Here is a 15,087-nt window from a genome sequence, read left to right on the forward strand (position 1 = left end):
ACACTGACTGTGAACATTTTAACCTATTTGCTTACTTACTTTTCTCTCTCTTTCAATACACACACACATACATATTCAAACAAAATATTTTTAAATCTTTTTTTTTCTGGGCCATTTGAAGATTAGTTACATCATGGTCCTTGACCTCAAAATACTTCGGTGTGCAACTCCTAAGAGACATTCTCCTACATAACTATAGTACAGCTACCCACTCCAGCAAATTTAACACTGATACAACACTTTGGGAATCAGCGGTCTTTTAACTCTTCAGGTGAGTCTGATGTGCAACCAAGCATGAGAATAATGGGGCAGCCACTAAAATTCACCCCAGGATCTCAAGTCCTGGTACAGGAGGCAGAGAAGAGGTTGGTGGCCCACATTCGGTCTTCCAGGCTTGCCTGGATTCATTAACAGGAGCAGACCGGTCCATGCACAGTTGAGACAGAGGAAACCAGGGGTCCCAGGAGTGGCTCTTGGAAGCCTGTTTATGATCCTTGCTCCTCCCTCTTTTTCCCACCATCTCATTTCTCCATTTCCCTAGAATGGCCTTTCTGATGGTCCAGGATTATCCTTTAAGTACCAAGTGGTTTATTAATAATTTAATATAGGGCCGGGCATGGTGGCTCACACCTGTAATCCCAGCACTTTTGGGAGGCACGAGATCAGGAGATTGAGACCATCCTGGCCAACGCAGTAAAACCCTGTCTCTAATAAAAATTAGCCAGGTGTGGTGGCACACACCTGTAATACCAGCTACTCAGGAGGCTGAGGCAGGAGAATCACTTGAACCTGGGAGGCGGAGGTTGCAGTGAGCTGAGATTGCGCCAGCCTGGGCAACAGAGTGAGACTCTGTCTCAAAAAAATAAAAATAAAAATAAAAAATTTTAATATAGCACAATGACCCATTGAGAAATTACCCCAAACTTTGTTCATATTGTTTTGGCCTTTTATGACTAAAATGAATCTTTCCCTTTTCCAGTAACCCACACAGCCACACTCCTGAGGTCAAGAGATCAAGACCATCCTGGCCAAAATGGTGAAACCCCGTCTCGACTAAAACTACAAATATTAGCTGGGCATGGTGGCACATGCCTGTAGCCCTGGCTACTCGGGAGACTGAGGCAGGAGAATTGCTTGAACCCGGAAGGCGGAGGTTGCAGTGAGCCGAGATCGTGCCACTGCACTCCAGCCTGACAACACAGTGAGACTCCGTCTCAACAAACAAACAAATAAAAACAAACACACACACACAAACAAATAAACCAACACTGATACATTATTATTAACAAGTTCGTAGTTACATTCAGGTTCACTCTTTGTGTTTTACAGTTCCATAGATTTTCACAAATGCATAATGTCATGTATTCACCATTACAGTATCAAACAGAAAAGTTTCACTGTCCTAAAAATTCCCTGTGGTTCACCTACTTATTCCTCTCCCTTTCCCCCCATATACCTAGCAACCACTGATCTTTTTATTGTCTCTATACTGTTGACTTTTCCGGAATGTCATATGGGTGGAATGATATAGTAAGCAACCTTTCAGACTGACTTCTTCCACTTAGCAGTATGCAGCTGGGTTTCTTTCATGTCCGTTTTTGGCTTGATAGCTCATTTTTTAAATTACTGAATAATATTCCATTGTGTGAATGTACTAGTTTGTATATCCATCTACCTATTGAAGGTCATCTTGTTGGCTTTCAATTTTTGGTGATTATGAATAAAACTGCTATAAACATTTATGTGTGTAGGTTTTTGTATGGACATGTTTTCAACTCAATTGGGTTACTGTTGAGAAAAGTGATTCCTGGATTGTACAGTAAGACTATATTTAGATTCGTAAGAGCCTGACAAACTGTCCTCCATAATGGGTGTACAATTTTGCATTCCCACCAGCATTGAATGAGAGTTCTTGTTGCTACATATTCTCACCAGCATTTCATGTTGTCAGTGTTTTTTTAAAAAATATTTTATTTATATTGACAAATAATAATTGTATCTATGAGATTTGGTGTGATGGTTCAATACATGTATACTTTGTGGAATGATCAAATCAAGCTAATTGATACATCCATCACCTCACATAGCTATTTCTTCATGGTGAAAACATTTAAAATCCACTCTTTTAGCAGTTTTGAAATATATAATACATTATTGTTAACTATAGTCACCATGCTGTGCAACAGATCAACAGAACGTAGCCCTCCTGTCTAACTGAAAAGTGTTTTCAGTTTTAGTCATTCTAATGTGTATAATGTATCTCATTGATTAATTTGCATTTCCCTAGTTGAGCATCTTTTTATATGCTTACTTGCCATCTGTATAGCTTCTTTGGTGAGGTGTCTATTTAGATCTTTTGGTTATTTTAAAATCAGATTGCTTGTGTCTTATTATAAAGCTAAAAGAGTTAATTCTATATTCTGGATACAAGTCTTTTATCAGATATGTGTCTTGCAAATGTTTTCTCCTGATCTGTGGCATTTCATTCTCTTAACAGTACATTTTGTAGAGCAGAAGTGTTTAGTTTTAATAAAGTCCAACTTATAATCTTTTCTTTCATTAATTGTGCCTTTTGTGTTAATAAGAGCTAAAACTCAATATGCTTATGTTTTTAATGCAGCATTTTATATGATTCTGCTGTCTTTTCTATCTTAGCAAATCAATTATATGTTTCCTAATTTTTTTGTAAGTGGTTACCCTAGAGTTCACAATGTATGTTTACAATGAATCTAAGTTCACTTTCAAGTAATACTACATTGTTTCACGTGCAGTTCAGGTACCTTAAAACAGACTATCCCAATTCCTCCTTCCCAACTCATAACATTTCTGTCATTCAATTCACCTAATTATATGCTACTATAATCTGTGCCTTCATTTATTCCTCCTCTGACACTCTTCCTTTTTTTATGTAGATCTGAGTTTTTGACCTGTATAATTTTCCTTCTCTCTGAAAAACTTTTTTTTTTTTTTTGAGACGGAGTCTCACTGTGTCACCCAGGCTGGAGTGCAGTGGCCGGATCTCCGCTCACTGCAAGCTCCGCCTCCCGGGTTTACGCCATTCTCCTGCCTCAGCCTCCCGAGTAGCTGGGACTACAGGCACCTGCCACCTCACCTGGCTAGTTTTTTGTGTTTTTTAGTAGAGACGGGGGTTTCACCGTGTTAGCCAGGAGGGTCTCGATCTCCTGACCTCGTGATCCGCCCACCTCGGCCTCCCAAAGTGCTGGGATTACAGGCGTGAGCCACCGCACCCGGCCCGAAAAACTTTTTTTACTATTTCCTGCAGGGCAGGTCTACGGCAACAAATTCTCTCAATTTTTGTTTGCCTGAGAAAGTCTTTATTTCTCTTTTACTTTTGAAGGATAATTCCATTGGCTACAGATCAATACTTTAAATATTTCACTAAATTTTCTTCTTGCTTTCATGGTTTCTGATGAGAAATCCAATGTATTCTTATCTTTGCTCCCCTATAGATAAGGTTTTTGTTTCTTTGTCTCCCTCTGGCTTTTTTCAAGATTTTTCCTTTGTCTTTGATTTTCTGCAGTTTGAATATAATATGCCTACGCATAGTTTTTGGTATTCATCCTGGTTGGTATTCTTTAAGCTTCCTGGATCTTTGGTTTGGTGTTCGTTGTTCATTTTGAAAAATTCTCAGTCATTATTACTTATGAGCGATTCGGAGTATGCCATCCCAAATTATGCCACTTTGATATAATCAGTTTTGAGTGGAAGGAAATTGAAAAGAAGGAGACACAAGGCAAACTTTCTGCCCTCCCCTTTTCTACCAGGAAGGGCAGGACAATTTTTAATTGATTCTTAATCACTGGAAGCAATGCCCGGAGACAGCAGCAGAGGAATCTACCAAACAAACTGGCTAAAACGACCCTTATTTTTCATTAGTTTCCCTTATCTAGTTACTTTCTTACTGTTTGCTGTCCCTAAAGCCTAAATCATTTTTCTTTTGTCTTGTCACTTTTCTACCAATTTATTGTATTTTTCATTAAACTGTTTATGCATGAAACCACTATTGCAAAATTATAACTGAGACAGTGAAAGAGATCTGACCTAACCAACTCCATCTTGCATCTAATCTTCAAGCTGTCCTTGTTCATTCCTGGGCATAGGCTAGACTGACTTTGGGTGGAACTTAGTTTTTAGTTTATTGTTTAAAACAAAGACGTTTATAGCCTTTTTTCAAAACAAACCCCTTTCTTGCCTGAAGACTAGCCTGCCTTTGTAGGACTAACAAATTAGTTGAAAGATTATAAATTATGGTTTAGGAGTTATGCCTCTGGAGGATACAAAATTCTGACCCTCCCCAAATTGCTCCTAGGGATAACATCACTATTATAAAACCTAAGATCAGTGCTTGAGATATTGCACTTGAGGGATCGGCTGGCACCACCCAGACCAATAACCTGGCTCTTCTGATCGGGTTGCCCCCACCCAGAAACTAACTCAGAGCAAAAGGACAGCTTTAACTCCCTATGATTTCATCTCCTACCCAACCAATCAGCCCACCAAATTATCCTTAAGAACTCTGATCCCCAAATGCTCGGGGAGACTGATGTGAGTAATAATAAACGGCACAGCCGTCCCTGCGTGAACAACTCTGTCACTGTTGCAATTCTTATGCCTTGATAAGTCGGCTCTCTCCAGGCAGTGGGCAAGGTGAACCTGTTGGGTGGTTACATATAAGCCCAAGTTCTAACCATCCCTTAGAGTTACTCGACACTGCGTCTCTCCTGCATGTATGTGCACTTCGTGTGTTAACACGCTTGTTTACATTTTCTTGTTGATCTGTCTGTGTCCGTCTAATTTGCAGATCCCAGCTGGAGAATCTAGGAGAACAGGGAAAAAAGTTGTTTCCTTCCCTACAACTGTAGGCTGGGTTTTAAATCCTGCCTCTCCCACTACTAAATTATCTTGGGCAAGTGATTTAACCTTGAGGCATAGTTTCCTTAACTATGTAATAGATAAGATAGCTATGTCTTACAGGATGCAAGGAGGCTGAAATGACGTCATGCTTTGAGCAGGGCCTGCCACAGAGTGGCAGTGGAGCCTGGTAGTTAGTGAGTGGCGTGGAATGGAGGAAAATCTGTCACGCCAGGCAGGATGATGGGCCTTGGACATCAGGGTCACAAGGCAAAGATACTTTCAAATCCCTGGCTGCTCTGTTGAAACTACTCAGAGTTTTACTCATAGTTGAAACCTAGACTGATGAGGAATTCACCAAAGGGGTGGAGGGCGCAGCAGCCAAGGCCAAAGTGGGCCCCAGAATTGATAGAACCTCCTGGAATCCAGGTGTCTTGGACCTGCCCCAATCAGTGGACAGGCCCACTGGCAAACCTCAGAGTCTTCCTCCAGCTTCAAACATGTACTTGTGTAGCCAGGACCGTCTCATAGCGTAAGTTTTAGGAGGGCAGAAGTCTGGCTATTCGCCCCAGGCACAGAGCTGGCTTCGGTGAGGACTGCATCTCCATGGCCAACAATGTTTTAATGTGATCTAGCCTGGAGATTTCGGTGGTCCTTCCTGAAGCTTCTAGCCTGGCCCACTTCTGCTTCTACCTAAGACTGTAAAAAAACGTCTCTGAGGCTGAAGGCTGCTACCGCACGGGGAATAACTCTATTCCTTTGCAAGGGCAACAGCTGAATATCCATACATGGAAAGGAAAAGGGTTAAATTCATTGTGGTGGCAAAGAAAAAGAAGAAATGAAAATGTAAACAGTTTAAAAAGGTTCAGCATAAGAGCCAAGGTACCCTATCTTCAATTTATCTGTCTTACAGCATGAGCTCTAATAATTGGTCAAATGGGTTGGGCGCGGTGGCTCATGCCTATAATCCCAGCACTTTGGAAGTCTGAGGCGGGCGATTCACGAGGTCAGGAGATCAAGACCATCCTGGCTAACACGGTGAAACCCCATCTCTAACAAAAATACAAAAAAATTAGCCGGGCATGGTGGCACGTGCCTGTAGTCCCAGCTACTCGGGAGGCTGAGGCAAGAGAATCGCTTGAACCTGGGAGGCAGAGATTGCAGTGAGCCAAGATCACGCCACTGCACTCCAGCCTGGGCGACAGAGTGAGACTCTGTCTCAAAAAAAAAAAAGAAAAGAAAGGTCAAATAGGCTTCTTGTCAAGAGATTTACCTTCCTACCTGAAACAACACGACACAGACATGCCACTCTACTTGCCCGAGAGAAATCAAAGCATACGTCCATGCACACTCTGGAACATGAATGTATACACTAACTTTTTAGTAATAGCCAAAAGTGGAAATAATGCAAATGTCCATTAGGATGTGAATGGATAAATAAATTGTGGTATATCCATACAAACTAACACTTCTCAGCAATAAAAAGGAATGAATTGTTGATTCATGCAACAACATGGATGAATTGTAAAATATTTATGTGGAGTAAAAGAAGTCAGACAAAAATATAATCAGTAGTATAAAGTCCTTTTAAATAAAATGTTTGAAAATGAAATCTAATCTATAGTGACAAAAAGCAGAACAGTGGTTGCCTGGGAGTGGTGGGTGGGGTGGAAGTGGGGAATGATAGGGTAAGATTACAAACAGATGGGGGAAGCTTTAGTGGGTCACAGATACATTCAGTATCTCAATTTTTGTGATGGCTTCACAGGTATGCCCATATTTCAAAACTTACCAAATGTATACCTTAAATATATGTGGTTTATTATAGATCAAGGTTACATTAATAGAACTGTTTAAAAAATTTATTCTTCTTGAAATATTGTTTTTATTTCTATTTTCCTATATCTCTATCTTCCTTCTTATCTTACATAGCTTTTTGCTGCTTTCCACTTACAAAAAACATTCAGTTTTACAAGTAATCAAAGAAAGAAAAACTAAAACAGAAATAATATAACCATCTCCATGCGCATGGAACAATTTTACAAACATGAAATGCCAATGTCCGCCGGGCATGGTGGCTGATGCCTATAATCCCAGCACTTTGGGAGGCTGAAGCAAGAGGATCACTTGAGGTTAGGAGTTCAAGACCAGCATGGCCAACATGGTGAAATCCTGCTCTACTAAAAATACAACGATTAGCTGGGCATGGTGGTGGGCACCTGTAATCCCAGCTACTTGGGAGGCTGAGACAGAAGAATCACTTGAACCCAGGAGGCGGAGGTTGCAGTGAGCCGAGATCGCACCACTGCACTCCAGCCTGGGCAATAGAGTGAGACTCCATCTCGGAAAAAAAAGAGAGAGAGAGAAAAAGAAATATCGTCATAGACTCAGAGACATGGACTCTCCTACACTGTCATATTCTTTTGCAGGGAGTGGTAGTTGGCTTGACATTTCTGAAGGTAATTTGCAAATAAGCATTAAAAGTCTTAAAATGTGCCTAACATTTTGACCCAGTCCATTTTAGGATTAGCTCTGAGGATACCTTCTATCTTAGGATGTGAGAAAGACGTTCATAAGGATATGAATTTCAGTACTATTTATATTTGAAAAAAAAATTGCAAAAGCCAAGTAGAACAATTTGAGATTCCCTAAATAGTTCATAATGTAGTCACACAAACATAGATTCTCCAGAAACCAACATGGAAACAGTTGGGGTGCAAGGTGTTGAGTAGGGGTCAACCTCTGCAAGAGGGAGCAGGAGCAGCTAGGACAGCTTGAGAAAATAGAAAATACTGCAGGCCTGACCAAATCTTGGCTATCCCAAGAGGCTAGGCTGAAGGGGCCAGGCTTTGAGACCTGCTCCTCACTCAGTCACTGGATGTGAGCAAGATCAGAGGCAGGGTGCCCTCGGCCCTGAAGAAGCTGAGAGCTGGAGTGGTTTGCTGACCACACCCGACTGAATGGCATGTCCCTTCTCTAGGGACAGCTGCAAGGCAAGTACTTACTTGTCCACTGCCGTCCTAAAAGCCCCCCTCCCCATGTCCTTTTGTTCTTCACACTCTCTCTTCTGCTTCTATTGTCTCTACTGACTTTCAGAGTTAGTCTTTTCATGAAGTGTTTATTATGGAAGTCATTTGTAGGGCCCTCTGGAGGGAAAATGCTATTGAAATTTAATTAATGGGAAAGACAGTAAGTAAATAAAATGAGGTTCTGGAGAGAATTCAGTGCATGGGAATTACAAGCACATTCACTGTAACTTGCATCTGACGGCCTGGAAATTGATGGACGGTGCAAAGGCAAACCCCGAGAGTGCCCTCCTTTTCTGGCATTCACAAGATGAGCCATTCAAATGAAGTGGGGTTTCTCTCTGGGTTTGATGCCATCACAATGGCTTCCTGCTTGCCCTCATCCTCCTGTTTGGATGTGGCCGGAGGCTCAGGGTATGAATGTGTTTGTGTGTATGGTGTGTGTGTGTGTGTGCACGCACACATCTGTGTACGTGGGAGTGTGTATTACCAAGATCAAAGATATGGGACAGCCCTGTCTCCTCTCTGCCTGGGAAAAGGTAGAATGAGACTCTGGGACCAGCCAGTAGATGGAACATAGAGCCCATCTGGGAAGAAAGCACAGTGCTATAAACAGTAACATCAAAATTCTGGGTCAGGAAGTAAAAGCTAGAACTATTACAGAGATGAGCTGCTAATTATGGAGGAAGCCATCGAGCAAGCAGCCGTTTCTGTCCAGATCTCCATTAGAATCTCATTATCAGACAATGGGTCAAATGTAGAGCAGTGACTTGATTGTTTAAAATAAATTTTAAAAAAGTAAACAAGCTTTACGAAAACTAGACATTCTGGCTGTGCCAAATATTAATAATGATGTGGGTCAGTGATATATTTTATGTTGCTGGGCAAAGTGTAAATTGTCAAAATGTTTTGGGAAGCAATTTGGCATGATCTTGTAGAGTTGAACGTTTGCTTTCCTTATAGTTCAACAGCTCCAAGAATATACCCTAGAGAAACTCTTGCACATGTGCCCGGGGAATAATGTGGTCTGATGTTCAATAACACTGTTAGTAAGTGCAGAAAACCATAAACAAATAGCTCAAATGTCCATAAACAAAGAAACAGATAAAAAATGTGGGAAATTACTTGGCAATACAGTTAAATGCTGACACATCCTACAATATGGAGGAGCCTTGAAAATATTCTGCGGAGTGAAGGAAGCCAGTCACAAAGGCTACATCGTATAGAATTTCATTGATGTGAAATGTCCAGAATAGACAAATCTGTAGAGACAGAAAGTACATTAGAGGGAAAGTAGGTTGTCAAGGGCTGAAGAAATTGGGGAAAGGAGGGGAGTTATTGCTAATGAATACAGGAGGTTTCTTATTGGGGTGATGCAAATGTTCTAAAATTGATTATCATGATGGTTACTCCACTTTGTGAATATCCTAAAAGTCATTGAATGTGTATACTTTAAATAGATGACTTGTAAGGTATATGAATTATATCTCAATAAAACTATTTACAAAAAAACCCAAGTGCCCAAGAATAAGAGAATGAATATATTTATTGTGCTATAGTTATATGTGAGAATATTGTGCAACGATGGACAATGAATGAATCACAGTCACATTCATCAACACGGATGAATGTTGGTAACATTACCATATCATTAGTTGGTAACATTGAGTGAAAAAAGCAAGTCCCAGATAACTACATAGAGCCTGATACTCTCTTTATAAAGTTCAAAAACAAAGCAAAGCTAAGTAACATATTGCATAGGTGAATATATATATATATATATATATATATATATATATATATATATATATTTTTTTTTTTTTTTTAAAGCAACCATAGGAAACAAAACAAAGGAATGAATAAGTATGGTAGATAAAAATGGTCGCTCTGGGGTAAAGGTACCAGGGGAGGGGGACAAGGAAGGAGCAATGGTGACAGTGTTTCATGAATGACAAATTTTGATCAATCAAACTCTGTACCCCAGAATATTAAAATTATTATTATTAACAATAATAGTATTAATATGGGCAAGGAACTGGGCTAATCACCATCTATGTAGTATTTTATTTAATCTTCACAAGAATCATATGAGATGGGAACTATTACTATTCCCACTTCATACATAAGAAACTGAGACTTAGTGGTCACACAAGTAGCAAGTGGTGGAGCTCAGATCTGATTCCCATGCCTGTGAGACCCTACAGCTTTTTTAGTTATGCTCCCAATCTCACTACCCCAACTCCCAAGACAGAAGCCAAGGCTGTGATTGGATCCACCAAGCCCATGAGCAGGATTCCACCAGTGGGATCTGGGTTAGCAGCAGGCATAGAGTGCTAAGAAATTTCCTGGTAGGGTATTACCTAGAGTCAACAAAAATGGCTGCCATTTTGGAAAATGAAACATTGGCTAACTCAGGGACATTATTAGAAACTGCTGCTGAGACAGAGCAACCTTCTGGGGAAGCAGAAAATTAGGTGCAGTGGTGGTAAAGCCTCTGCACCCAGTGAGCATGCGTGCATGGAGCCAAGTGTCAATGGATTGAGACATCATTCAAAGGTCATTCAAGTGGCCCAGTCCAAAGTCACGGTCCTGAGAAGCATGAGCTGCTTTCTGCCTTTAATCTTGCCTAATTCTGTTTTTCATTTTTGTTTTTTTTTTTTAAAAAAACAGGGTCTCACTCTGTCACCCAGGCTGGAGTGCAGTGGTGCCATCTTGGCTCTTGGCTCACTGCAACCTCTGCCTCCCAGGTTCAAGCAATTATCCTGTCTCATTCTCCTGAGTATCTGAGACTACAGCCATGCAACACCATACCCAGCTAATTTTTTGTATTTTTTGGTAAAGATGGGGTTTCACCATGCTGGCCAGGCTGGTGTTAAACTCCTGACTTCAGGTGATCCACCTACCTTGGCCTCCCAAAATGCTGGGATTACAGGCGTGAGCCACGGTGCCCAGCCAACCTTGCCTAATTCTGTTAGAACTTGCCTTGTTTTCTTCTGGGTTCAATGAAGAATTAAGTGGCGGTTGCTGAGCTGCCCTCTGCATTAAAGCTCACCTTGGGCATTTTCTTCTTTCTTGTCTTCCTCAACTGAGAAGGTGCCCAACTGTCTCACGGTTCTCAACCACAAGGGACAAGCATCTTTGAAGAAGAGCGAGTGAGTGTTAGCAGTTCTCCTCAGCAACAGTCTGGGGCTTTGTCATTACAAAACACTCAAATATCAACTAGGGTAAGTGGAGGTGGGGTAGCAGGAGTGGCTAGAATGAAGTCATCTATTCTAGGCATTTCCAGTTAGTCTCTTTGGATTGATTCAGTGTTTCATGCTAGTTCTCAACCCATACACCTCTTAATCTATTTTAATTCCTGTTAGGCAAGAAAAGCAGAAGAGCTCTTATACAACACTTCAAGAAGTAGGCATTAATAGGCCCTGAGGGCACAGTCTCTGGGATGGCTGCTTCGCTGTATCCCACTGTGTCCTAAAAGCAGTGTGCACTCTGATAGCAGAAGGACACTACATGGACAGGCAGAGAGATGGCAAGTTCTCACACACACTGAGACACCTGTTCACAATCTCAGAAGGGAAGATGTTGTCCCAAGGTCCAAGCAATATGTCACCAATTACACCAACCAGTTTCCTATATGAGACAAAAGCAAAATAAAAGACCCAATCCTTATTCTGAAGAAACTTGTATTACAGAGAGTCAAATAACACAGCACTAGGTGAGGCTCACTTCTACACCCCTACTCAGGGCTCATTCAAAGACTCTGCCATCAGCCCTAAAAGCAGATAGTCTGGGCTTCAGAGCTGAAGAAGCATTCCCATGGAGTTCAAAGCAATATTTTTTTCCTTGCTACGATCTCTGCATGATTACTCTGGTTTTGTCTTTGGCATGGGAGTTGAGAAAATGCAGTTCAAGTGAAGCTTGGTGTAGATCTTTATGGTTTAGGAAAGGGCTCCATGCAATTAGATAGTGCAATTATTTAGCATCCTGGATGCCTCCTGCAAAGCAGCAGCAATGCCAGTGGTCTTGATAATTGGATTGCTTTTATGAGCAGACACAGACATTGGATAAAGGCCCTGGGAGCTCCTCCTGCTTGTCTGGAATCTGGAGGATGAACTGAGTTTGTGTATTCTAAAGGCCAAGTCCTGCAAACCAAAGCCAGATTGGGGTTGGGGTGTCTCACATATGTGAAGGCTTTGAAATAAAGAGGATTTGATCTTGGGAGACAGATGCTGCTTGCCTTGACTAATTATCCATTTTGGAAGAGAACATAGCATCCTTAGTGCTGAAAGACTTTTCACATTGAGGGATTTCTCGCCCTTTGTCCCCAGGCACTTGCGGGTGCCACCCAGCCTCTGCAGCTGCAGCAGCACAAGCCCAGCAGCATACCTGGCTTAATACAAGGAGCCCAACATGGTCTTAAGCCAGAAATTCGTGTTACCATCACAGGTCTCCATAGTAACCTTTCATGCTAAAAGAAGGACATTTGTAAATATGCATTTTGCAAGCCTTCTTTTCTGATTCAAAATATCAGCCCTTTGAGAACAACTCACTTTGTCAGCTATGTCTTGCTGCTGGAAGGCTGAGGAAATGGGGACTTCTCATTGGTCCCTCTCTCTTTCCTTGTGGCCCTTCATTTCTTGGCTTACTGGAATCAATCGGCAAATGCACACTGAGCTCCTTTGGTAGACCCAGAGTCAGGCGAGGTGCTGCTGGGGACACAGAAGGGGCAAGACACAGTTGGTGCACACAAATTGTTTGAAGCTCAATCAGAGAGAACAACGCAAGACAAGTTGCTATCAACGCCATCCAGGAGGGGCTGAATGCTGGACAATCAGAGGGGACAGATGTGCTCCAGGAGCCCTGCAAAGGGAGGGTGCACCTGGCTGGGCTGCCTACCTAGTTGAAGACCCTCCCAGGGACCTGAGCTCTGGGGCATCTGAGCAGTGGAACAAACTGTCCTAGCTGTTTGTCGTAGTGGATCTTCATCAGGGAGGGCCTTACATCACCCATGGAGCTTTAAAATGCCCTTGCCCATTCCCAGAGGTTTTGGTTTGCTAAGTCTCTGGTGGGTCTTGGGTATCTGTATTTTTTAAAATTTTTGTTGTTTTAATTGACAAGTAATAATTATATATATTCACGGGGGTACAAAGTGATGTTGCGGCTTCTAAAATCCTTTTTTTGGTCTTTGACTTTTGACAAGGCATACTATATAATGTGCCTTGTAGAGGACCTATTTGTGTTGAATCTATTTGGAGTTCCATGAGCCTCCTGGAAATGGACATCTATCCCTCTCCCAAGACTTGTAAACGTTTTCTGCTATTATTTTATTAAATATGTTTTCCTCACTTTTTCCCTTCTCTTCTCCTGGAACACCCACAATATGAATGTTTGTTCCCTTATTGGTATTCCATAAACCCCATAGATTTCTTTATTATTTTTTATTATTTTTCTTCTTTTTTGTCTGCCTATGTTATTTCAAAAGACCTGTCTTCAGGTTCAGGAATTCTTGCTTCTGCTTGGTCTAGTATGTTGTTGAAGATCTTGATGTATTTTTAAAATTACATTTGTTACGTTCTTCAGCTGCATAATTTCTGTTTTGTTCTTTTATATGGTATCTATTGTTTTGTTAAATTTCTCATTCAAATCATGAATTGTTTTCCTGACTTTGTTGAATTATCTATCTGTATTCTCTTTTATCTCATTAAGTTTCCTAAAAACTATTATTTTGAATCCTATTTCTGGCATTTCATGTTTCCTCATGATTGGGGTCCGTTACTGGAGAATTATTATTTTCCTTTGGAGGTGACTTGTTTCCTTGCTTTTTCATGGTTGATGTGTCCCTATGACAATTTCTGTACATCTAGTGGAAAAGTTGCCTTTTCCAGTTTTATGGAGTAGGTTTCATAGGCAAAGACTTAGTCATATGAATAGGTCTCAGGGTATCAGTTTTGTGGGGTGCATTGACTTTGGTTCTAGGTAAACGCTGTAGTGTAGTCTTCATGTCATTTCTACAGCTGTAAGCCACACTAGTGGCATTTGCAATTTTCTCAGCGTCCTAGGCTGAGAGAGTTTGTGGCTGTGATGTACAGTTTTACCTGTTTCTCAGGTTGGGTGCATGTTTGCACGTGGTATTTGGCCAACTTGCGCTCTGGCTCACTGGGATTGGGACCACAGGGTTGTTACTGTGACCAAGAGCTTAGACAGCAGTTGCTTGGCCAGCCTTGGGGCGTGCCTCCCAGGAGGAGCCTGCAGAGCTGTTTCTGGGGCCTGGTATGCAGGTGTATGGCTGCTCAGCTAGCCTGGGGTTGTGTTTTCTGCGGGTGACCCATGGGACCATTTCTCAGGTCCAAGACACAACTGTGTGGCTGCTTGGCTGGCCTGGGGTTGGTTGTTTCTGTGGGGCTTGGCCCGTGGGGCTATCTCATATATCTTGGATGCAGGCACAAGGCTGCTCATTCAGATGCCCACCAGACGCAGCCTGCTCCTCAGGCCCAGGATGTATGCACACAGCTGCTTGAATGACCTGGGGGTATGTCTGCTGGGGGTGGCCCAAAAAATGGTTTTCAGGTTTGGGACATTGGCATATGGCTGTTCAGTTGGCCTGGGGACATGTCTGCGGGGTGTGGGCACAGAGATCTTTCTGAGGCCCGTAACACAGCTGCGCGGCTGCTCATCTGGCCTGGGGGCATTTCTGCAGGGGAGGGGTTGCCCTGTGGGGCTGTTTCATAAGCTCAGGATGCAGGCGCAGGGCTGCTCAGTCGGCCTGGGGCAGGCCCGCCAGAGGTGGTCTGTGGGGCTGTTCCTTGGGCTCAGGAGTGAGTGCACAGCTGCTCCCCAAGTCTAGAGGCCTGTCTGCCAGGGCCAGCGCACAGGGTTGTTTCTCAGGGCTGGGACACAGGTGCAAGGCTGCCTGACTGGCTCAGGGCTGTGCTCACCAGTGGTGGCTCATGGGGCTGTTTCTTAGGTCCACAAATGGGCTCTTGGTTGGTTGGCTGGTCTGGGAGGGCGCCTGCCAGGGGCAGCTTGTGAGACTGTTTCTCAGGCCCTTATTGTGGACACAGGGCTGTTGGGCAGGCCATGGGTGTATCTGTGTGTGTGGCGGGGTGGGGGGGGGGCAGGGGGACTCTGTGGGGCTGTTCCACAGGCCTTGAACATGGGCATGTAGTCACTGTGCCGACCCAGGGGCATA

The sequence above is a fragment of the Macaca fascicularis genome, chromosome 17, assembly GCF_037993035.2.
Source record: "Macaca fascicularis isolate 582-1 chromosome 17, T2T-MFA8v1.1".
Lineage (NCBI taxonomy): Eukaryota > Metazoa > Chordata > Mammalia > Primates > Cercopithecidae > Macaca > Macaca fascicularis.